The sequence below is a fragment of the Sturnus vulgaris genome, unplaced genomic scaffold, assembly GCF_052056855.1.
Source record: "Sturnus vulgaris isolate bStuVul1 unplaced genomic scaffold, bStuVul1.hap1 Scaffold_195, whole genome shotgun sequence".
NCBI lineage: Eukaryota > Metazoa > Chordata > Aves > Passeriformes > Sturnidae > Sturnus > Sturnus vulgaris.
In genome coordinates this window covers 10,316,940-10,342,551 of record NW_028276170.1, presented here as the reverse complement: position 1 = coordinate 10,342,551, position 25,612 = coordinate 10,316,940, and positions in this window count along the sequence as shown.

The window sequence follows — 25,612 nt, the reverse complement described above, 5'->3', positions numbered from 1 at the left end:
TCTCCCTCCCCCCCCTTCGCGGGTCCTGCCTTTTCCTGGGCTAGGATGGGAAGGACCCAGCCTCTACCTGGGCTAGGACAAGAAAAGCAGTCTCTCCCTTTGTGCTCACTCGCTTCGTCCGGTCACCGGCCAGGTTCCTCGCGGGATGCTGGAAACGCGGATAGAAGGACTCCACTCTCGCTTCGCAGCAAAGGCCACGTCTCATTCAGGCAAGCACACAGTCATCCCCACCAAACCACACAGATACTCACAGTCCGATGCTCCTGTCTGGCTCTTCGTGCACGAGAATTCCAGGTGATTTTGCCGCGGTCTTCCGGGGAGATTTTCCTTGCTCAGTCTCTATGGTGCGGGACGTCGATGGGTCCCGAGAATCACTGACGAACCGGGGCCACAGCAGTGGGGCGCCTCCCCGAAATCGCAGTGCCTCTCAGGGCTCCAAGGACGTCTCAGGTATCGGCACCAAATTGTTATAAATGAGAGACAAAAGTCTCGATATTCAGCAAAATTTAGATTGCTTTATTTGATATAGAAAGAGCAAGCAGCGTGCTGGGGAACGTGAGGGGTCACCGCCCACTCCACGCTCCACCCAACCTTGGTTTGCAGCCTCTTCTTATACTGTGGGTTCTCGTTGTAATCAATAATTTTTGGATTTTTGATGTCATAAGCAGTGGTGGTTGAATAAACATCCTTACACAGATTCACAAAGCCTTTGGGTGATAATCAGTCACAGATAGCCATCTGGTCCTTGTAGATAACCACCAGAGAAGTTCTGGAAGTTTGGTCCTTGAGATAAGCAGCATTGATTAGACAAAGGCAGGAAGGCCTACGGGGAAGTCTGATTTTGCAAGCTGGTAGCCAATACAACTTATTTGGAAAACATAAATTAATATAACATAATATAATGTAACATAATACAACATAATATAACATAACAAGGTGATTTTAAACAGAATTATTTTATCATATAATTTCCTTTATCTATTGTCCATTCTTCACTTCAGAGCTTAGTATTCTGGTTTATACAAACCCCAATGCTTTTGTGTTTAACACGAATCTTTTATCAATTATCACACAAAGAAAAACCTTTTAAGTTCCGCTTTTGATAACTTAAGAGTGTTCACAACTTGGTAACAAATGTCCTTTTGAGGAGGGCTGAACTTAGCACTACTGATCAAATTGCCCATCCTCAAAGCTCCTATCTCCCACCCAGCAGTAAAAGAAAAAACTAAAGGAAGAAGACCCCGCTATTTCTTAACTCACTCTTTTCTTCGGGCTAAGCAAAGCCCACTGGGTCAACAGAAAAGCTGCTGGGGAGGTCGTTGGGCCGTCGATTGGTCTCCAGAGATGTTCCACAGAAGGTCCCAGTCACCCCTCAGACGGCTTCCAGTAGAACGCGGAGAGCTGTGCTTGGGGAGCTGGCCGTCCCGAAAAGCGGCTTGTGTCCTGCAGTTGGTGCTGCAGGAGACGCTTCTCCAGGAACTCTTTCGCGGAGGTCCCGGTCTTTGGGCTCCGGTTATCGCGGCGGCACCGGCTGGAAGGAGCCGGTGGGCGCGGGGCGAGCGCTGGTGCCGAGACCTTCCAGAGAAGCGTCTTTAGAAAGACGGCCTGGGGGTTACAGGCACGTTCCCGCTCTCGGGACGAGAGGGATTTCAGCTCTCTTGTGTGAGCCCCGCTTCTGCCGACGGTGGAGAGAGGGACGGGAGCCACGTGTGGTGATCCAAGGCGGAGTTTATTCCTTCTCGAAGGGTCCAGGGACGAAATGGCTCGAAGGGGCAGAGGGAACGGGGACACTGGGGTGGTGCCATGGGTGGCAGTGGTGATGCTGGGATGGCACTGGGGACACTGGGATGGAACTGGGAGCACTGGGAGGGGACGTTGGGATGGGGACATTAGGAAGGGACAGGTGACACTGGGGTGGTGACAGCGGGATGGCACTGGGGGCACTGGGACAGGACCAGTGACACTGGATTGGTGACACTGGGACAGAACTGGTGGCACTGGGATGGAACTGGGGACACTGGGATGGTGACACTGAGCTGGCACTGGGAGCACTGGACTAGTGGCACTGAGACAGGACTGGTGGCACTGGGCTGGTGACACTGGTATGGGTCAATGACAGGGTGGCACTGGGCTGGCACGGGGACACAATTGGGAGAACTGGGACAAGAACACTGGGACAGGATGGGGGACACTGGGATGGCACTGGGGACACTGGGCTGGTGATGACATTGGTATGGGGACACTGGGGATGTGGTACTGGGACAGGACTGGTAGCACTGGGATAGGACTAGGGACACTGGGCTGGAACTGGGTTAGTGACACCAGGCTGGTGGCACTTGGGTGGTGACAGACAGAACTGGTGGTACTGGGTTGGTGACACTGGTATGGTGACAATGGGGCGGTGGCACTGGGACACAACTGGGAGCACTGAGACAAAAACACTGGAACGGGATGGGGGACACTGGGCTGGCACTGGGAGGGAACTGGTTTGGTGACATTAAGATGGTAACATTGGTATGGGGACAATGGGGTGGTGGCACTGGGAAGGAACTACAGACACTGGTATTGAACTGGGAGCACTGGGATGGTGACACTGGGACACAACTGGTGGCACTGGGATAGAACTGGTTGCACTGGGACACAACTAGGAGCACTGGGACAGGGACGCTGGGACAGGATGGGGGACACTGGGATGGGACTGGAGACACTGGGAGGGAACTGGGGGCACTGGGATGGTGATATTGGTATGGTGGCAGTGGGGCAGTGACACTGGGCTGGCACTGGGACCACTGGGAAGGAACTGGGAACACTGGGCTGGTGACACTGAGACAGGACTGGGGACACTGGGATGGGAGTGGCTTGGTGGCACTGGGTTGGTGACACTGGGCTGGTGACAGTGGAATAGAACTGGTGGCACTGGGATGGAACTGGGGACACTGGGTTGGTGACACCTTGGTAGCCCTGGTGCCACTGGGCTGGTGCCACTGGGACAGGGCTGAGGACACTGGGATGGCCCTGGGTTGAGGACACGGGGCTGGTGGTGCTGGGATTGAATGGGTGACACTGGGGTGGTGACACTGGGGCAGCCCTGGGGACACGGGGCTGGTGGCTCAGGGGTGTCCCTGGTGCCACTGCTCAGATGCCACTGTGCTGGTTGCCCTGCCGCCGTGTCCCCGGTGCCACCTGTGCGGTGTCCCCATGTCCCTGCAGTGTCCCTGGACTCGGTGCACGCTGCACTGGGGGTGGCCGAGGACAGTCACCTGCTGCTGGCCCTGGGCACGGTGGCCGTGTCCTGCCAGGTGGCCCTGCAGGCCTCAGCGACATTGCGGTGACACCTGGCCACCATCGCCCGTGAGCACCGGGCCATGGCCCAGCGCCTGCAAGACCGCCCAGTGGGTGGCGAAGGCCAGGGCCAGTGGCGAGGCCACTGCGGCCACCAGCAAGGTCATCACAATGTCCAGGGGTGGCTGGACACGGTGACATGGCACCTGGGGTACTTGGTGAATGCTGTTAACCGGGACTTGGTGGTGACACGTGGGGGACACGGCGACAGGGGTTCCCCAGAGCTGGCCGGGCCCTCGGGGACATCATGGTGGCCTTGGGGACATTGGTGGAGGGACACAAGGAGGTGATGCAAAAGCTGGAGGTGGCCGGGGATGCAGGCACAGGGTGGGGACATGGAAGTGGCACTGTCACCCCGAGGGACACTGGGGACCTTGGTGTCCTTGCCTTGGGGACATCGGGGCCACCCTGAGGTCGCCTGTCCTGTTTTGGGTCACTACAATGTCTCTGCAGTGTCCCCACGTGACCGCAGTTTGTCCCCCTGAATCGTTAAAAACCGGTATAATCACGGACAAAGGCGCTGTAACTAATTAAAGTGACAAAGTGGTGTGTTTATTCACCGGCACGGGAGTCACCTCCCAAAGGCGTGACCGCCCCGAACAAGGTTCTTTGCCCTCTATTTATTGCCCAAGATCTTACATACAATACATGTGCATAACCCCAGCACCTCCCATCCCCATCCCATATTAAAATGAGCCCATTCGTCCTTCACGTGTGCGCAGTTCTTCTCTTGAATTGGGTCCGTGCTCTCGAAATGGGTCAGTGGTCTCAAAGGATGAAGTCAGGAGAGTCTTCATCAGGTCTCTGTGATCCTCTGGCACGATCCAAGGCCTCGTGCTTCATGATTAATGGTTTATTATTTTATGTTCTTCTATACATAAGTTCATAATAGCAGATAATTATAAAAATTAGCTCTTGCCTAAGCATCAAGTAATTACCTACCTAACTTACAACTTGGTCATGGAAACTCCTTCTACCCTTAGCAAAAATCTTAACTCTTTAAAACCATGATTCAACTCTCCATGTCTGTGCCCCACCATGTCTTTGTCCCTCCGTATCCACACCCATGTCTCAGTTCAGTGTCTTTATTTTCAACTGTGTTACTTGTTTTAGAAGAAGAGAAGAGAAATGAAAAGAAGAGAAGAGAAGAAGAGAAATGAAAAGCGAATCGAGGCTAAAAGAAAAGGATTGCCTTGTCTGTGTGAGCTGAGGACCTATGTGCTTGAGTGGGAGGGAAAAATATTTTTTGGAGGACTTTCCACCCCACTGTCTCCAAAATCTTGATTTTTTGCCTCAGTTCATCACCATTTGGCTGCGGAAGACAACCTTGGGCAATAGGAAATGAAAATCCTGGAATCAGTGAGGTTGGAAAAGATCTCCAAGATTGTTCAGCATTCCTGGATGCCACCAGAAGATAGGATTGAACAAAGAAGATTTTCTGGGGATCAAAGTCAACAAATCTGCTCTCCTCAAGGAATTCCCAATGTCAGTTTGAGCCCTGATGGACGTTCCTGATCCTACATTCATCCAGGTGCCCACAGGGAGACAGGATCATGCAGAGTCCCCCCAGCCAGATGACTTCCCAACAGGGATCACCAGGACCACGGATCACCAGGGCTCTGCCCAACGGGGGTCACTGGGGATCATCCAACACCGATCCTCCCATGGGGGATGGAGCTGGAGCAGAGCACGAAGCTCTTCCCACACTCGGGACACTCACAGGGCTTCCCTTTGTGGAGACTCCGTTGGTGTCGGGTCAAGGCTGAACTGTGTGAGAAGCTCTTCCCACACTCAGGACACTCGTAGGGCCTCTCCCCAGTGTGGATGCGCCGGTGGACAGTGAGGGTGGAGTTGTGCTTGAATCCCTTCCCGCAGTCGGGGCAGCGGAAGGGCCTCTCCTCTGTGTGAATCCGCTCATGTAGGAGGACATGGGAGCTGGTCTGAAACCTCTTCCCACACTTGGGACACTCGTAGGGCCTCTCCCCAGTGTGGATGCGGTGGTGCCTTCTCAGGTGAGAACTATGCCCAAAGCTCTTCCCACATTCCAAGCAGGTGTAGGGCCGGTCCCCTGTGTGGATCACCTGGTGCTTCATCAGATGAAAAATGGTCCTGAAACTCTTCCCACATTTCCCACACTCATAGGGCTTCTCGCCAGTGTGGATCCTCTGGTGCCGGATCAGCTGGGACCTGTAGCTGAAACCCTTCCCACATTCCAAGCACTTGTGGGGCTTCTCCCCTCCAGGAGGCTCCTCCACCAGCTCTGAGCTCTGCCTGGATCTCTGGCCGCCTTCCCGGCTCAGGGAGGGTCTTTCCTCCTCGCAGCTCCCTGGGCTGGGTTTGCAGCCCCTCCTCGAGAGAGATCTCCGGGGCTTTTCTGCCTCCTCCATCCCCGCACACCTGGGGAATGAAAATTCCTGGATTAGGGGGAAATAACAAGAAGAGAGCTCCATAAACTGGGTGTTCCTCCTTGCCCAAGTTCATCTCTGGAAGTCATTGAGCATCTTGTGTCTGTAATAACCTCCCAAACACCAAGATTCCCACCCAAAATCCTCCAGACTTTAAGACACGGATCAAATCTCCCCAAATAAAAAGCTTCAGCCAAAATCCACTCCAAAATTGTGCTGGTTTGAAAGCAAAACCAGTGAGAGACTCCAAGTCAGAAATACAATTTGATATGAAAAATGATAAGAGAAAAAAAATACATGCAATAGTACAAAAGAAAACAACTGACAGAATCAGAATACAACCTGACACCCCGCTAGTTAGGGTGGTGGTGGCAGTTCAGATGAAGTGGTCTTGTTGTAGTAGTGATGCTGTAGAAAGGTCTGGTAGCTCTTGTCCTCTGGAAACCAGTGGGTAAGGGCTGCCTTGGTGTTCCAAATCTCAGATTTTATCTAGGTAGGAAAGGCTTGGCTCCTCCCCCTGGCTGGAGCATCTCCCAATGGGATGATGGAATTTTATCAGTCATGCAGTGGCACTCAATGGCCCATTAACAGAAGATATCTTCCTGGAGGAAGGATGGGTTGTGGAAAAGATAAAGAACACTGCCCCACCTGGTTTTAACAGATGGCCCATTAGCAGAGGATATCTCCCACACAGATAAGGACCACTGCCCCACAGATGGTGATAGAATTTGTACTTTTGGTCACGTCCTGTGACCTAAAACACATCCCCTGCTCGCCAGGGCCTTGAGGGGCAGCTGTCCAGCTGGGCCAAGCTCTGCCAGCACCTCCAGCCGTGCTGGGGAACCTTTCCAGCTCTGGGCCCTGCTGGGCAGGAGGGTCCCTGTGTGAGCTGGGGCCTCAGCCACTCCTCTCTCCACAGTCGCCCTGCTGCAGCTCCCTACTCTTCCTCCTATTATTCCTCCTTCTCCTGCACAATCCCACCTGCTCCTCCCACGTGCATCCATGGCTGCTTTAGGAATACAATGGGACCTCCACAAGCCCTTGCACCCCCAGAGCTCAGGTCAGGTTGAAAGAACAAACGGGAAATAAAGAAACACCTTTGGAAGCTGGTGATAGAAGCCAAGATGCCATGGCTATGGCTTTTGCCATTGGCTTTGGCCAGAAAAAGTGCCAGATCCAGGGCAGATATTCCATTATCTCCCTTGCAAATGGTGTGTGAAATTTTTTACCCCAGTAATTCTTCATCTAGTGGAGAATAATTCTACTTTTGTGTTGTCAGTTAGGTTTGGGCCAAGGATGTGACAAGCAATTTTTGCTCCTTGGAGAAGAAGTAGAAAAATCTTGATTGCATTGGAAATTTTTTGTGTATATTTTTGAGTGGCTCTTAATGATGGCAACATTTCCATATGGGTTTTACCATGTTCACGTTTAGGGTGGATTTTGCAACACCAGAAAAGCTTTAAAGGTGATGCTTTAATGCATAAACATTTAAGAAAATATTGTTAAAAAGAAAAAAAAATGGCAAAAAATAATGCAAATTGTGGGGGGTGCACGTGTGAATCACCTAATGGCTGCTCTGGAAGAGAAGCATCGGTTCCATGCAGCAGGAGAGCACCTTTAGAAATGCAAATTAACACAGCTAGGGCAAAGTGTGCACAATGAACCAGGGTCTTGTTGCCTGAGGGAGGAATTTCGCTGATTTCCTCTGTCCTTCACCCCAAGCTCTGCCTGCTTGCACAGATGGAATTTGCACAACTAAAGGCAGAGCCCATAGTGAGGATATCTGACTGCAACAGAAATTGGTTAAGCTGCAAAGAGAAACAGCAAAGGAAAACGTTGTGAAAACTTCATGAAAAATGGGGGAGGGGGGAATAATCCCTCTCCCCAGTCCAACATGTGCTGTCACTGTTCAGAGAAATCAGTTGGGAATCCAAGTATTTGATGATTATTTAGAGAAAAGTGGTCAACTGATGCAGCCCTGGCTGGAGGGAGCACCCGAAAATGGGAAAAAGATGAACGGCCACCAGAACAAATCCTACAACACCACGGACCAGCCCCTGGAAGCCCTAATGATTTCGTACCAGGAGACAAAAAATCATAATCATAATTTGAGTGGCATAATTAGGTTAAAAACTGTCCTCGAAATAATAACCAACCAGACAGCTCCAGCTCCTGACTTTACTGCCCACCAATCCAAGGAAATGAACAATGAGACATTTCACCATGGGATAGAATCAGATTATCTATTAAAAGAAGGAGAGGAGTTTGTGGAAAATTAAATGATTGAAACTGCTATTTGCAAACAGATGATAACCAAAAAGTGGTGAAACGGATAACAAAGGAAAGTAGAAAATAGCTCATATTCCAATCCAAATGTAGAAAGGATGAGAATGGGACACGTTTCTGTGGTTCCCTGGCAGACCATGGGTTAAACGAATGCTGTTCCTCCTCTGATGTGCTGCAGCAACTCTCATCTTTTTACCATGCACTGAGTGCAGCTCATTCAGCAGGTGAGCAAGGGGACGCAGGTGGCAGCCAGGCCTCCTGATCCAGAAACGGCTACAAAAGGACAGGGAATGAGGTCACTGAGAATAATCCCAAAATCAAAGAGGATCCAGGAAAAGAGACTAAGTCAATGGTAATAAAGTTAGTGAAGATAATTATTGAGAAAATGAGAAGAGGGTTTGAACAGAGTAAGATGAATGTGCCTGGAGACAGGGCCAGGAATTTGTACAAAAGGAAGTAACAAGACAAACCACCAGTTTCAGAAAACTAATTGGCACGGACAGCTGCTCAACCAAGATCCTTCTCAATTCCTGAACTTCGAGAAGGAGAAACACTTAACAGAGCCGGGAATATCGGATGTTATACAAAAGGAGGGGTGCATATTAACGAGGGCATGAAGTAGGCGGATCGCGAAGTCTGAACCTTCCAAGTACCTCAGGCAGTGGGGAAAGGGAGAGGGAGATCCGGCCGGGAAAATGAAGATAAAAAGGCGGCTGCGTTTTAGAGACCGCATTGCAAATGCCGCATGGCCTCTCCCCTTGTTCATGAATAAAGTGACTTTTACAGGACTCCTCTGTCTCTTTTGTGCACACAAACCTCTCGCCACGTGAATTATCCCGTAGAGCCCCAGAGACAAGGGCAGCTACCTCTGTGCTACCCACAGCAACCGGGACGAGCCAGTGCTGCTCCGGCATCGGCTCCTGCCGAGGCTGCAGGTGGGTCTGGGCTCCATCCCGGACTCACCCCCAGCTCCCAGTGCCCTCAGCTCCTGCTCACCCCGAGCTCCCGGCGGTTCAGGGCAGCAGCGCTTCCTTGGCCTCCTGCCCGCTCCTCAGGCGAGGTTTCCGAGAAATGGCGGAGCTCGGGCAAAGGGAGCAGAGTCCGTGCCGCGTGCAGAGCCCGCCCCTCGCGGCGATTGGCTGATTCCGCTGTCACTCCTCGAATTCGCGCGCTGATTGGGCAGAGCCGGGGAGAGCCCGGCCCCGGGGCCGCCGCCACCAGGAGACAAAGAGCGAGCGAGGGGGACGGGGCTTGTATGACTTAGAGCAAAGGATAAATCCATCTCAAACAAAAGATGTTCTTAACAAGCAAAAAGATTTTCACAGACAAACAAGAAAGCTGGTGTGGCAAGTAGAGAAAAGATCTCAGAATTTTCCAATGCAAGAAAACTAAAAAGTACTTCTAGCTTAAACTGTAACATAGTAACCTTTGGTGATTGGACAATAGTAACATGAATATGGTAATGTTAGTAGTAAGGATAGGCTATAGGTAACAGTAAAGGATGCTCTGTAATGGAAAGTATATAATGCACTGTAACCAGAACTAGAGAAGCTTCAGACGAACCTACAGCTGTGGCTGAAAAGGCTCCACGACCTGTGAATTGCGGTATCATCTGGATACAAAAAACAGCATTTTAAAGAGCCGTCTGGAGACCCACATAGCTCGTTTTGGCTCTTACAGACGGGCACACACAGACACACACACAGACACACAGACACACACACACACACAGACACCCCCCCCAGCACATCCGTGCTACACACACACCCACCTAGGCACAGTCTCCACTAATGCTCACCTGCCCACAAGCACAAGACCTGTTGTCCTTAGAGAGCTAGTGCACACGAATACGTGCAGTGTCATTGACACACGGATGTCCCACACAGAGCCGTGCTCACCCTTGCGGAGCTGTGCACACCTACAAGCACAGAGCTGTGCACAGACTCCACACACGTGTACACAGCAGTGCACAGATGTGAACAGTGCTGTGCACACCCGCACACATGGACACTGTGCAAAGCAGGACGGGCACTCTTACATCTGGACACGCTAGAAAATATCCGTGTGTGCAGCTGTGCACACTGACACACGTGTGCACTTCGGTGTCTGTGTGTGCACATGTTACCGTATGGACTAGAAATCCTGAATATTAGAATATAAAGTGTATAAACCATAATAGTAGTAGTAATGCTAAGGCTTGAAGACTGCAGTCCCCAGAGTAGGCCCTGGGAAACTAACTTAGGAATGTGCTGTGCTGAGAGCATGCAGAACCGTTAGTGATAAGGTTAAAGTCTAAACATAAATAAAGTACTGGTGGTGGGCAGTGGCATAAGAGAGAGATTGAGGGGGAGAACACTATAGTCCTGAGGCAGTGGCGCCAGAGAGAGATTGAGGAGGAGAACACTATAGTCCTAAGATAAGCAACCATGTAGGATTTATGACGCCAAAATGCTATCTTCAAGGTGAATGTATCTACAGAAGAATGTGTACTTCTGCACATAAACCATTTGTAAAAAGGGTATAAAAAACCCTCTAAAAAGGGAACCAGCGGGATCCTGACTTAGGACGCGAGTCCGCAGGTCCCCGGGCCCTGAATAAAGCACCGCATAAACTGACACTCTGTTAGTCTGTGTTTTACTTGGGGTTTCGGGCAGCAGTTTTGGCGACCGCGGCAGGACTCCGGAGGCGGCAGGGGCGGTTCGCGAGCTGATCTACTCCACGCCGGCACCAGGTGATTTCTGGGGAGACATCAACCCGTGCCCGACCCCGCGCCTGACGGACGACTGTGAGGTAAGCCCGCAAGGTGCTTTATTCTTTATTGAAAGGGAAAGCCCGCCGATTAAGACGGGACGGTGATCCCGCACCGGGGGCAAAGGACGTCTTAAAGGTTGTGGAAAAGGAAGCCTAGGCGCTGGTCGTCAGACGCAACAGTGATTGCGCAGATCCAGCACTTGCCACTCGCGGCGACGAGAAAGGCAAGAATTGTGGTAAAGGGTGTGTGAGTGTGGAAATAATAGTAAAGTGTGTGAGTGTGAGTGTTATGATGCCTTTTAAAACCTTTAAAGTTCTGGCTAGTTCGGGGATGGAAATTCCGAATGATTCACCCTTGGGCTGTTTGTTGCAACATTGGAAGGTGGGGAAATTTGGTCAAGAACAGAGTAAAAAGAAATTGATTGATTTTTGTAATCATGTGTGGCCCCAATACGAACCTGAGGGTATGCAATGGCCCCGAAATGGTACTCTAAATCCTGATATTATAACTCCTCTTATGCATTTCTTACAAAATAATGAGAAATGGGAAGAAATCCCGTATCTTGATTTGTTTTATTATTTGAAAAATAAGCCAGAGTGGCAGAAGGAGTGTGGCATCATGGTCTTAAAAACAGCAACAGATGGTTGTGCGGGCTGCAAAGGGTGGCAGAAAGGGAAGGGGTATTCTGTTAAGTTGTCAGACCCTGAGGAGGATGTTTCTCTGTTGGTAGCACCTAGTGCACCCCCCCCGGAAGAGAGTGAATCGAGTGAGTCGGACGAAGAGGTGAATGAGGAAGAAAAAGGGGGGGATTTAGAGAAAGGAAAAGTCGTTGATAAGCCGCGTACTCCTCTATGTGAAAGGACCCGTAGCGGGCGGGAGAAGAAGGGAAAAAGGGATGCACAATTGATGGCTCCGTTGCGGGAAGCGGTCGGACCCCACGGGGAACGAGTAATGGTGAAAGTTCCTTTTTCTCCTAATGATTTGTTAATTTGGAAGCAGTCTGTGGGGGCTTATCGGGAGGATCCTGAACGGGCGGCAAGGGTAGTGAAAATGGTGATTAAAACACAGAATCCAGACTGGAATGATTTACAGGTTTTACTGGATACAATAATGGACTCTACTGAGAAAGAGATGGTGTTTAGAGCTATGAGGGAAAAGGCACGAGAAATGATTAGGTTGCAAATAGCGGATGGTACACTAAACGATTTGGTGCCGCGGGAGGATCCAGAGTGGAATGTTAATTCAACGGGGGGTTACCATAGACTTAAGGCTTATCAAGAATTGTTGATAGAAGGAATACGGAGCGGGATACCTAAGACGTTAAACTGGTCCAAGCTGTATTCAGTAAAGCAGGAGAAAAATGAGTCTCCGTCAGCTTTCTTAGAAAGGCTTAAGGAAACTGCTCGAAAATATACCAGTTTGGAAATTGAAGGGGAATCAGGGAAATTGCAGCTAGCTCTAATTTTTATGGGACAATCCCAAGAGGATATTCGGAAAAAGTTGCAGAAATTAGAAGGGGAAGATACACGGAATTTGGATAAACTTTTAGAAGTTGCGTGGAAGGTATATAATAATAGGGAAAAAGAGACTGCTAAGAAGCAACAAGCTAGTATGTTGGCAGTACTACAGCAGATAACGGGGAATGGTATGCGGGGAGGTGGCCGGGGGCGCGGACAGGGGCGAGGAATGGCTAGGGGAGGAATTTCGATGGGTGGAAGGGGATTCCCAAACCAATTACAAATGGGACAAGGAAGAATGAGATTGGGATTGGATCAGTGTGCCTTGTGCAAGAACAGAGGACACTGGAAAAACGAATGTCCACTTAATCAAGGTATGGGATTCGGGCTGAATAGCGGGGAGGGGTTGATAAATAATTCACGTGCAGTTCGTGGAGGGCCACAAGGTGTCGCCCAAGCCTCTATGATGGGAAGCTACCAGAATCAAAGCTGACTAGACCGGGATCTGAAGGTAGTTTTAGAAGTAGACGGGGAACCATTGGAATTTAGAGTAGATACGGGGGCTACATATTCTGCAATTAACACCAAATTAGGACCTCTAAGTGATTCTACCATTCGGGTGGTAGGGGTTACAGGACAGGTGGAAGAAAGGGCATTTTTACGTCCGTTGGATATAAAGTTTGGGGGGAAAGAATTTGATCATCAATTTTTATATATGCCAAATAGCCCAGAATCACTAATGGGGAGGGATTTGTTATCAATGTTAGAGGCAAAAATAATCTTTGAAAAAGGAAGAGTAAAATTAGAAATTCCAGAAGATAATATAGCCAAATTATTTACAGTGAAAGAAGTAGAGGCAACAGAAATCCCCACAGAAATAGAACAGGCTGTGGTACCATGGGTATGGGAAATAGGGATTCCTGGAAAATCAAAAGCAGCAAAACCGGTAGTTGTGGAATTGAAGGAAGGAGCACAACCCGTACGGATAAGGCAGTACCCTCTGAAACTGGAGGCTCGGAAAGGAGTAGCACCCTTAATAGATCAGTTTGTCAGTTTAGGGATATTACAGGAATGTGAATCAGAATTCAATACCCCCATATTTCCGGTAAAGAAGTCCAATGGTAAGTACAGGTTAGTTCAAGATCTGAGGGCAATTAATAATATAACAAAGGATATTCATCCAGTAGTAGCAAATCCATATACATTGCTAACAGCTGTCTCGGAGATATTTAAATGGTTCACAGTAATTGACTTGAAAGATGCATTCTTCTGTATCCCTTTGGCATTTGAAAGTAGGAAAATTTTTGCTTTCGAATGGGAAAATCCTGCTACAGGACGGAAAAGACAGCTCACCTGGACACGCTTACCACAAGGATTCAAGAATTCTCCAACCATCTTCGGAAACCAATTAGCCCGGGAACTAGAAGAATGGAGACTAACTCAGGTAAAGGAGTCACCTTCCTCATTTATTCTTTTACAGTACGTAGATGATATTTTTCTAGCCTCAACAGAAGAAGACATCTGTCGCAGACTCAGCATTGAACTCCTCAACATGCTCGGACAAGCTGGATACCGAGTGTCAAAAGAAAAGGCCCAACTGGTAAGAACACAAGTCATTTATTTGGGATGCGAGATATCACAAGGAGTTCGGAAATTAGGGGTGAACCGGATCCAGGCCATATGTGCTATACCAACACCTCGAAATCCACAAGAGTTAAGGTCCTTTTTAGGAATGGCAGGGTGGTGCCGGTTGTGGATTCCAGAATTTGGACTAAAAGCAAAACCTCTGTATGAGGCAGTCAAGAATCCTGAATTTAAATGGAATAAAATACAAGAAAAGGCATTTCAGAACTTGAAGCAAGCCCTAAAAGAGGCACCTGCATTAGGGTTGCCAGATCTCACAAAACCCTTTCAACTATATGTAAATGAGAGGCAAAGACTGGGGATTGGGGTGTTGACACAAAAATTGGGAACATGGAAGCGCCCGGTGGGATACTTCTCAAAACAACTGGATCCAGTAAGCGCTGGATGGCCTGGCTGCCTTAGAGCTGTTGCTGCAACAGTGCTTCTGATACAAGAAGCTAGAAAACTAACTATGGGGCAGAAAATGGAAGTGTTTGTCCCACATATGGTAATAGCAGTGTTGGAACAAAAAGGGGGGCATTGGCTCTCCTCCAGCCGTATGCTGCAATACCAGGCAATCCTTAGAGAACATGATGATGTTGAAATGAAGGTAACTAACCATCTCAATCCAGCCGAATTTCTTAGAGCCACCCAAGAAGAAGGCAACCTGGTACACGACTGTGTGGAGACCATCGAACAGGTATACGCTACCCGCAAGGATCTAAAGGATGAGCCCTTAGACGAACCTGAATGGGAGCTGTATACCGATGGATCTAGTTTCGTGGAGAATGGAACCAGGTACGCCGGGTATGCAGTGGTAACTCTAAGACAGGTTATAGAAGCCAGAGCCTTGGCTCCCGGAACATCAGCACAAAAAGTTGAAATCCAAGCCCTCATCCGAGCCTTGGAATTAAGTCAAGGGAAAAGAGTAAATATTTGGACTGATTCTAAATATGCATTTGGGGTAATACATGTACATGGGGCATTATGGAAGGAGAGAGGACTATTAAATTCACAGGGTTCGTCAATTAAACACCGAGAACAAATTGTGCAACTACTGGAAGCAGTACATAAGCCCCAGGCGGTGGCAGTAATGCATGTAAAAGGACACCAGCAGGGAGAAGAAAGAGCATTCCAGGGAAATCGTCTGGCTGACAGAGCAGCCAGACAGGCTGCTCGCGAGGTATGGACCCAAATGGCGTTGCTACCAGCACGTACCAACCCTGCGGAAGCTTTCATGGATGAAGTACCAGTATACCTACCAGAAGACGAAAAATTAGCACGGCTAGTACAAGCTAAGAAGAATGCGGCCAGATGGTATGTAACTGCCGTAGGACAAGTGATATTGCCAACAAAAATAATGAGAATGATATTAGAAATTGAACATAACAAATGCCATTGGGGAGCAGAAGCTTTAGTGCAATTTCTAAAACAAGAAATAATCTCCAATCAGATGTTAACAATGGCCAAAAGGATCAATGCAATGTGTCCAGTTTGTATTAAGAACAACCCAATGACACGTAGGCAAGTGCAAATGGGAAAATTGCAAATAGGCCCACAACCAGGAGATTATTGGCAGATAGATTTTTCAGAATTACCAAAAGCACAGGGGTATAAGTATGTTTTAGTCTATGTATGTACCTTCTCAGGCTGGCCACAGGCATTCCCATGTAGAACAAACCAAGCAAAAGAAGTGATTAAAACTTTACTTCGAGAAATCATCCCTAGGTTTGGAATCCCACTAGGGATGTCCTCTGATAGGGGACCTCATTTTGTGGCAGGAATAGTGCAAGAAGTGGCTAAGGTACTTGGGATAACATGGAATCTCCATACACCTTGGAGACCTCAGTCTAGTGGACAAGTAGAAAAGATGAATCAGACACTAAAAGGCCAAATTAAGAAAATCTGCCAAGAAGCAAAGATACAATGGCCTCAAGCATTACCTTTAGCTCTGTTAAGGGTCAGAATCAAACCTAGAGACAAGGTAGGAGTAAGTCCGTATGAAATTTTATACGGCAAACCCTATCATGCTGCAACTTACAAAGGGGACCCTAATGTGGTGGGAGATCAGGTACTGGTAAATTACATTTTGTCTCTCAATAAGACTCTTACAGCACTACGGGGGGCGTTGCAGTGGAATCGACCTTTGCCTCTGGAGAATCCCGTCCACGATATACAGCCTGGAGACCAAGTCTACATAAAAAACTGGAATGTGGAACCACTAAAAGAAACATGGGATGGCCCCCGACAAGTGATTATGACTACATACACAGCCGTAAAGGTCCAAGGGATCGACAATTGGATACACTACACCCGAATCAAGAAAGTCCCGTCACGATGGGAAGTCCAACCTTTAACCGACACAAAACTGGTGTTCAGGGCAAGGCCTTGATTGCGATGTTAATGTTGAGCATTGCTCGTATCGGAGATGCCTTTGTTAAAGTTACTGTCCCTAAACCAACAGTGATTGTACCACAAGGGGCAAATGTAAATCTAACCTGTTTGTTTTCTGATAACCAGGGAGCGGGATTCGATGAAGTAAAGACGAAATGGAAATTGATCACTACAAATAAGGTATTTTCAGAAGAAATTGTAACAATTTGGGATATGAAACAGCAGAAAGGTAATACTACCCTAATGATCTCACACTTGCAAAAAGCCCAGGTTGGTCAATTTTCATGCATGGTATGGATTAGGGAAAGTTTCGATTATGGGAACTTAGATGTAAAAATTTTGGTGGAGGGTTTTAAGACAGAAGGGCATTCTTATCCAATACAAGTAACACCCACAAGTATGAGAATTGACATGTGGGATGGTCCTTCATTGAGAATCAATTGCACTCTCAAATTAGGGAATCTTTGCAGGATGAGAGAAACTAGAATGGTCCAACAAGCAAAAGAAATGGAAAATGAGAAACAGGAATTGGGGCAAGAGAATTTGGTAGTGGGATTAATTAGGGATTTTGGGAAAATGCAAAATGTAACAGCGATAACAGCGTGTTTGCCCTTGCCAAAGGCAGCAAGTGACCCTATACCGTGGGGAATCATCCCATTAGGAGAAATGCCCCCAAAAATAGTAAATGGAACGAGGAAATGCCACAGAGAGCTACGAAATCGCACTAGAATAGTAGAAGAGGTTTATACCTATGGAAGACGGTGGTCAACCCCAGGGCAAAGATCGGAATGTTTAAAATTACCAAATTCTGTATTCACTGAAATAGGTCAATACAACAATGTTGGGTGGTGCACATTTGAAGTAAATCAGAAAAGAAGAAAACCTGTAGTAGATTATTATCATGAGATAGTGTGTCAGGAAGGGAAAGAAGAGTGGGAGCAATGGAAAGCAATTTGGGGTCCTAGCCTACTCGAACCCTATAGTTATATCGGATCAATACACTGGTGTATCGAGTGGTCAAGAAAACAGGAACATCCAGGGGTCCTCGAAGTTGAAACAGTGCACCACAACAGACTAGCCCAAATATCAGGTTGGAACTGTAGTAAAGTCACAACCTGTGATACCCCAGAATCCCAAATTGGATTGGTACCCGTTCGGGTGTTGTTGAAATGGGGATGTGAATGTCAGAGATACAACCATACAATAACGGGAGAATTAAAAGGAGCTCGGAAAGATTGTCAATCAACCACAGTACGAAGCCCCGGAAATTCAGTCTGGGTAATGGGACATGGCCAATGGACTACACATTTACCGATAGGTGGTCCGATTACTCAAATAACGTTAGGGATACCAACCTTATGTCCATTTTGGAAACAGTCCAAATTAACCAAGGAGGACCAAGAGAAAAGGACGAAAAGGGGATTAAGCCCTGAGATAGTCGAAGCAGAAAATCTAGAGAATGAATGGCACGAACCGGGGGAAAGTGTAAAATTCGGTTGGATGCTTGAATCCTTATTTGCACCTGTATCTACATATAGAAACCGGGAAATGTTATATAAATTACTAGAGCAGACAGAAAGATTGGCAGCAGTAACAAAGAAGGGATTTAGAGATCTTAATATACAATTACAAGCCACAACCAGGATGACAATCCAGAATAGAATGGCATTAGATCTGCTCTTATTAAAGGAACACGGAGTTTGTGGATATTTACAAGGAAGGGATGATCACTGTTGTGTACATATCCCAAATGTCACGAAGGAAGTAGAAAAGGATATAGGTCAATTGGAGCGAATTGAACTAAACATACATGAAGTACAAAAGAATGCAGAACATAATTGGGTTGGAGCTTTATTCAGTTCTTTAGGAATCCAGGTCTCTGGTTGGTTATCCTCAATTATTCAAAATGGAATAATGATTGTAATAATCATTGTAGTAATTGTGATTATGTATAGGTGTCTTTTAGGAATAATTGCTAAAGAAGGAACACATACACGGCAAATCATGAAGGCCCTGACTCGAAAAGAAGTGATTCAACCAACTTCCTGAAACAACCCTCCACCATCATATCTGGAAACTATCACTTGGAAGAATTGAGCATCCTTGCAGAAGGCTCTGAAGGATGCTCAAAAGGGGGGAGTTGTTACCGTATGGACTAGAAATCCTGAATATTAGAATATAAAGAGTATAAACCATAATAGTAGTAGTAATGCTAAGGCTTGAAGACTGCAGTCCCCAGAGTAGGCCCTGGGAAACTAACTTAAGAATGTGCTGTGCTGAGAGCATGCAGAACCGTTAGTGATAAGGTTAAAGTATAAACATAAATAAAGTACTGGTGGTGGGCAGTGGCATAAGAGAGAGATTGAGGGGGAGAACACTATAGCCCTAAGATAAGCAACCATGTAAGATTTATAACGCCAAAATGCTATCTTCAAGGTGAATGTATCTACAGAAGAATGTGTACTTCTGCACATAAACCATTTGTAAAAAGGGTATAAAAAACCCTCTAAAAAGGGAACCAGCGGGATCCTGACTTGGGACGCGAGTCCGCAGGTCCCCGGGCCCTGAATAAAGCACCGCATAAACTGACACTCTGTTAGTTTGTGTTTTACTTGGGGTTTCGGGCAGCACCATGAGATGTGAATTTTATTAGATTTTTCCTGAAATTTTACAGTCTGAACCCATTGAAATCCATTGGTTTAGTGTTTATTGCTTCCAGGTTGTGTAGTTCTTAGTGTTTGGTTTCCTATTGCACACGGATTTCTCATCTTCTGATGTTAATTAGATCCGCATTCCTGGATTTCCTTCTCAGTCTTTTCCAGACCAGGTGTCTCCATCTATGCCGGGGCAGTGTCTGGGGTGGGTGTTCCTTGATGTTTGCTGATGTTTCGTTGATGTTTTGTTGAATGTTGTTATCTTTGTGGATATGTTTTGGGCTATTCCCAGTCTGTTGAGATGTTAAACTCATCTCTGTTGAGTGGTGCCACATCCCTTAAAAAAACCTTTTAAAATTTCTTTCTTGAGAGAAAGGCAAACCCAGCCTGACTAGTAAAATGGAATATAAAAAAAAATTAAATTTGGTATACTTTCCAACAGTGGAATCGCAGGCAGCCCAGTGTGTGAGTGTAATTGAGAGGCAGAGTCCTGGGTGGATGCTGTGAACAGCAAAGTGCCAAGGCAGGCTCTGTGCCAGCCCAGCTTCCTGTGGCAGAGATTTCACAAGAGACAGGATTCTGGCCACAGACTGCTTGAAATATACATCCCTTATCTCCAGCCCGCACTAGGTGGAGAATTCCCAGGGTAAGGAATTGCAAAGATCAATTCCAAGGGAGAGAATTGAATATCTGCCCTGGCTCTGGCCAAAGGTTATAATGGCCGGATGCTTGGCCTTCAGCCAAGGGCACACACTGACTCAGAAAACACTTCCTAAATGCAGCAACATGTTGCATATTCATAGACCTTCATGCATTATTCAGGATCATTCCCCTCCAACATGTAAATCACTATTTTTTCCTTCCCTGGCGTTTTGGTGTCCCATAATCCAGGAATGTGAAGAATTTCCTGATTATCTTTTTTACCATTCTCTGAGTTAGTTACATGAACAAAAGCTTTTTGCATCAAAATGTTGTAGTCCAAAAAAATATATTTATCACTATTATTTATAAATTCTGTTAATAGCAAAGCTAAACTAAACTGCTCATGCAGCAAAGTTTTCCAACATAGAGCATTCATTTTAATATTTTCAAAAAGCCAATAATATAATATGTCCTTAGAACACAACTAGGATTTAAATTTATTTTCTCAGTAGGGAAGAGCCATAGGTGGGGCACTAATCATTTTGTTATTGTACATTTTCTCAGGTTTTCTTCTGTCTATACCACAACATTGAGGCTATTGGGGTTTAGAAAGTGATACAATGCTATGGGTAGAAGAAAGAATCCTCAATCCAGGTCCTGAAATTTCTTATTGAAGCTCAGAATTCTTGCACTTACTTTTCAGTCCTGGATTACTTCTGAGATTCTCCAGACCGTCTCTCGGTCATTACACAGCAAACCTTCAGTCAAAATATGTCCCAAATATTTAGCATTTCTCCATTTCCTCCCTTTTTTCAAATACTCAAAGATATTTTTTAGCCTGAACATTCAGCCATTTCACAGAGGCTTCTTCTGCCACTTCTTGTCCTCCTGATTGCAGCAAGTCATCCACATCCTGCATTAACCCAATCCCTGGGGGTGGGGTAAATTCTTGTGATATTTTCTGCAAGGCTTGCCCCAGTAAGGCTGGTGCTTCCGTGCATCGCTGCAGAAAGACCGTCCATGTCTTTCTCATTTTCCCTTCTACCTCTTGTTCCCACTCAGAGGCAAAATCCAGTTTACCATCCTGTGTAAGTGGGCATCACCAGAAAGCATCTTTGCCATCAAGGACTGAATGGTGTCAGTGTGAGGAGGGCACCTGGTTGAAGATGGTGTAAGGATGTGAGAGTCCCTGGGTGCTGGGGCCCCCTGGGGCCCTGGGGTTCATCCCTCAGGGGCTGTAGAAACTCTGCCATGGCCTTTGCCTTCCCCTTGGCCTTTTCCTCATCCCTTCTTGCATTCCCCTGCTGTGCTTTTGTGACCAAGTGCTCCAGGGGCTTCTTCTGCCCCTCCTGCAGCCCCCTCAGTGCCTGGGGGTGCTCATCCTCTGACAGCTGCTGAGCTTTCTGCTCAATCATTCCTTTCTGCAGTGACCCAAGGAAAATGCTTAAAAGCTAATCTGGATCCTTGCACGTCCAATGCCCATTTCCCAGCTGTTCCTTTGTCCTGCTGCTCCTTGTGCTGTGGCTGCCGTGGCCAGCCCGTATCCCAGAGCCGGTGCCTGTCCTGCCGCAGTGTCCAAACGCGGCCCCCCCGGCGGGCAGGGCCGGCAGCTCCACGGGGCCGGGCAGCGGCCGGGGCGTCCCGCAGCCTCCTGGGGGCCGGGGGCCACTGCCGGGCCTGCAATTGCCGGGGGGTGCTGGGCTCAGGCAGCGCCCGGCGCTGAGCCCCGGCTGCCCCACAGCCCCGGCCCGGCCCCGCAGCTCCCCACAGGCCCCCAGCCCGTGCTCCCGGTGCCGCCCCTCTGCGCCCGCTCCTGCCGCTGCCCAGCACAGAGAAACCCCCTGCAATCCTGACCTCCTTGTGTGCCTGTCCTGGCAACCGGGGATACAAAGGATCTGCATCAGCTGGTGACTTCTGACGAGAAGAGCCTGCTGAAAAACATCCCCATCCTCAGTATTTTTCTCTTTCTCCTCTTTTCCATTATTCTTTGTCTTCCCACATAGATTCTTTCTGCTGCTTCTTGCCTGAACCATATTCCCTGCACTTCTCATCACACCAATAGCATCCATCCCCTGTTGTCTAAATCCCTTCTGGACTTCCCTTATTGCCTCCCTCAGTGTCCATGTCCTTGATTACCTCTGGGAGAATGTGCAAACTCCATCAACATGTTCCCGAGGGACCCTTCAGAGATATTTTGGGATCATCATCCCTTTTGCCGGGAGCCCTTCCTGGCTTTCCCTTTCTACCCTGCATGGGTGCCCTGCCATGTTTAGTCCCCGAAGATCCCACTGTAGTCACTGGTGAGATTTTCAGTGCTCTCTGGCTGCCGACTCTTCCCAGCCCCCCTGATCTGTCACTCGTCTGTCTCCTGGCCCCAGCGCCCCCCGGCAGGGGAATTTGGGGAGGTGGGAGGGGGGGAGCGCCAAGGCCGGGCCCCCCCGCGCTGTGGTGGCGGCAGCGGCTGCAGTGGGGAGCGAGTGCGGGCGGGAGCGGCCGAGAGCCCAGCGCTGCCCCAGCCCGAGCTGCCCCAGCTCCATCGCTGCCCCTGCGCTGGGATGCTGTGGGTTTGGGGGGAAGAGGGAGCCGGCAGTGGGTGCTGGGCCTGGGGGCAGCAGGAGAAGGAAAGGAGAAGCAGGGTTGAAGAACAAAATGGTCAAACGATGCATATGGGAGGAGAAGGTGGGATTGTGCAGGAAGTAGAGGAATAATAGAAGGAAAAGGAATGTGAGGGAGAGCAGGAACACAGGAGGAGGCGGAGGAGTAGAAACGGGAAGTAGCACAAGATTCCAAACCTCCCTATATCTACAGAGTCCCTCCAATCCCAGGGTGTTGGTCCCCCCCTCCCAACATTCAGCAGGTGACTGGAGAGGAGGATCCACGATTTTCAGAGGGGTGAATCTTGGTGTTTCTGAGCTTTTTTGGGCTAAAAGTTGGTTCTTTTTTTTTTTTGCTGGGCCTGAATCCTTACATTTTTCAGGGGGTTTTGGCTGAATCTTGATGTTTGGAGGATTTTGTGCTGAATCTTGATGTTTTGGAGGTTCTTACAGACACAAGATGCACAGTGACTTTGTGAGTTGCACTTGGGCAAGGAGGAACTCCCAGTCCAAGGTGCTATCTTGTCTTGTTCTTTCCCCAAACTAGGATTTTTCATTCCCATTGCGTGGGTAGATGGAGGAGGAAAAGCCCCGGAGATCCCTCACAAGGAGGGGCTGCAAACCCAGCCCAGGGAGCTGCGAGGAGGAAAGACCCTCCCTGAGCCGGGAAGGCGGCCGGAGATCCAGGCAGAGCTCAGAGCTGGTGGAGAAGCCTCCTGGAGGGGAGAAGCCCCACAAGTGCTTGGAATGTGGGAAGGGTTTCAGGCGGAGCTCCAATCTGATCCAGCACCAGAGGACCCACACTGGGGAGAAGCCCTACGAGTGTGGGCAATGTGGGAAGAGCTTCAGCATGATCTCTGGTCTGATGCAGCACCAGAAGATCCACACAGGGGAGAAGCCCTATGAGTGTGGGAAATGTGGGAAAAGTTTCAGGGACAGCAACTACCTAATGCAGCACCAAGTGATCCACACAGGGGAACGGCCCTACACCTGCTTGGAATGTGGGAAGAGCTTTCAGTGGAGCTCCAACCTGAGAAGCCACCAGCGAATCCACACCGGGGAGAGGCCCTATGAGTGTCCCAAGTGTGGGAAGAGGTTTCACACCAGCTCCAATCTCCTCATGCATGAGCGGATTCACACAGAGGAGAGGCCCTTCCGCTGCCCCGACTGCGGGAAGGGATTCAAACAAAACTCCAATCTCATCAGGCACCGGCGCATCCACACTGGGGAGAGGCCCTACGAGTGTCCTGAGTGTGGGAAGAGCTTCTCCAGGAGCTCTCACTTGACCCAACACCAACGGAGGCTCCACTAAGGGAAGCCCTGTGAGTGCCCCGAGCGTGGGAAGAGCTTCGTGTTCTGCTCCAGCTCCATCCCCCATGGGAGGATCGGTGTTGGATGATCCCCAGTGACCCCCGTTGGGCAGAGCCCTGGGGATCCGTGGTCCTGGTGATCTCCGTGGGGTGGGGGAAAGGTGTTGGAGAGATTTCTCTCTCTTTTCCTTGTTCTGCTGTGATTTGGTTGGTAATAAATTCCCTCGCTGTGCCCAGGCTGGCTCTGTTGTTCCCGTGCCGGTGCTCGGGGCGGGATCTCTCCTGTTCCTTCTCTCAACTCCCGAACCTGCCCTCAGCCAATCAGAGAATGCGATGAAGAAGATTCAGCCAATCAGAGAGAGCAGCTGTGATGACTCACCGGTTGCCGGGCAGACCCGCAGCACCCAGTGTTCCCCACCTGGACCCCACCCTCCCCGCCCAGTCACGATCCCCCCGCGGGGTCCCCCGAAGTCCCGCCCCCAAGTCAATGGAACTGGGTAAAACTTGGAAGCTTTATTGGGAGCGCTGGGAGCAGCCAGGCTTGGACAGAGTAACAGCAGGGTTGGAGGTGTGATAAATGTGATTCGTGCTAATTAAGTTGTAACTATATTAACAAAATTGTATTTAGATCAATAGAAGACAATTGTTACAGAGTGAGAAGGGGGAGATGGGTGAGACAGGATAAAAGACATCTTACAGATGTTGGGAGTCGAAGAAGGAGGTTAGAAGAAAATCAGATAAGAAGAGTCGAAGGACGAAGGTCTGATAAGCAGCATCTAGAAATACAGCTTCAACCTTGAAGCTGTCAAAAATGGAATGATCACAAGCATGGGACTTAATTAAAGTCATGTTATGGAAAACATCTGCTCAGTCACACAGGGCGCCTGCGCTACCTGCAGGTCACACCTCGGTCACTGATGAAGATGATGAGCCTTCACCGGAAATAAGACCCTTAAAAGGATAAGAGACCCCCTAACCCATTAGTAGAGCATGCGCCGTGCAGTATAGTTACGTAGATCTTAGGAATAGAAACTAGGAGGAGCTTTCTAGAAACTTCTGTAGCCTACAGTATATAAGTGGGATTGTTAGCCTGGATGCTTTGATACGTGAGGAATGGGAGCCACTCCCCGTATCCCCGGTCGGAGGGGGGGCCCCTCCCCGGTCGGTTTTGCTTGTGCTTTATACGAACCTCAATTATACTAAATTACTTACTGCCAAATTTTGTATATTCTTAAATATATGCACTTTGATTGTTTCATCTCCAATACTTTAATTGTCATCTCCAATACTTTGATGGTATTCATTTTGTTACTATTAAAAACTTACTATTAAATTTAATCTTGTTGCTTGATAAATTGGGAAAAATAGAACATCATTCATAACAATTTGGTGCCGAAACCCGGGAACTCCAGTCCAAGTGAAGAGTGGCTAGTTTTGGGAAGGAGCTCCCCACCAATTGTTAAGGTGGTCCCAAGGCTAGACCAGGCTCTCTTGGAAAAGGAGTTCCAAATTAAAATAAAGCATAAGCAAAAGAAGCTCGCTACAAGGAGGCATGCCAGAAGAAGAAGGCTCCCGTGAGAACGCCGGCAGAAAGGGAAAGGTGCCCGTAAAACGTCTTGTGCACAAGAACCCTGTGTGAAAATGGGCTGTGTGAGTACCATGGGGTTGGGTAAAGGGGGCGGCTGTGTGCTTGTGTGTGAGTGAGGAATGTCTGAAAGGGGAGAGCGAGTGAATACCCCAGGAGGGACTGGGAGGGAAAGTCCCAGCCCGAGAACTCACGAGAAAAGTCTTTGAGAAGGGAGCTGATGCTCGGAGAAGTGATTTAAGAAGGGAGTAAATGAACCAGGTTCAACTATCTGTTGGGAGGATAATAGATGGAAGTTTCAGTACGTGATTAAGAAAGGATTGTGGAGAATGGCCAGAAAGAGAGGTTGGGGAGAGAATAAAAGGAAAAGAAGGAATTAGGTGGGAAACAAGTGTTTGGCAAAAGAAGTGAGATTGGTATATTAAGCGAAGGAGTTGAACCGCAGAACGAATGAGAGAGAGCAAGGGAAATGTTGCCGCCAGAGATGGGTCAGAGGAAAAGTAAAATCTCTGACCCAGGGGTTGTGAATTATGAGAATAGTTCACGAGAACCCGGTGTGCCTGGGAAC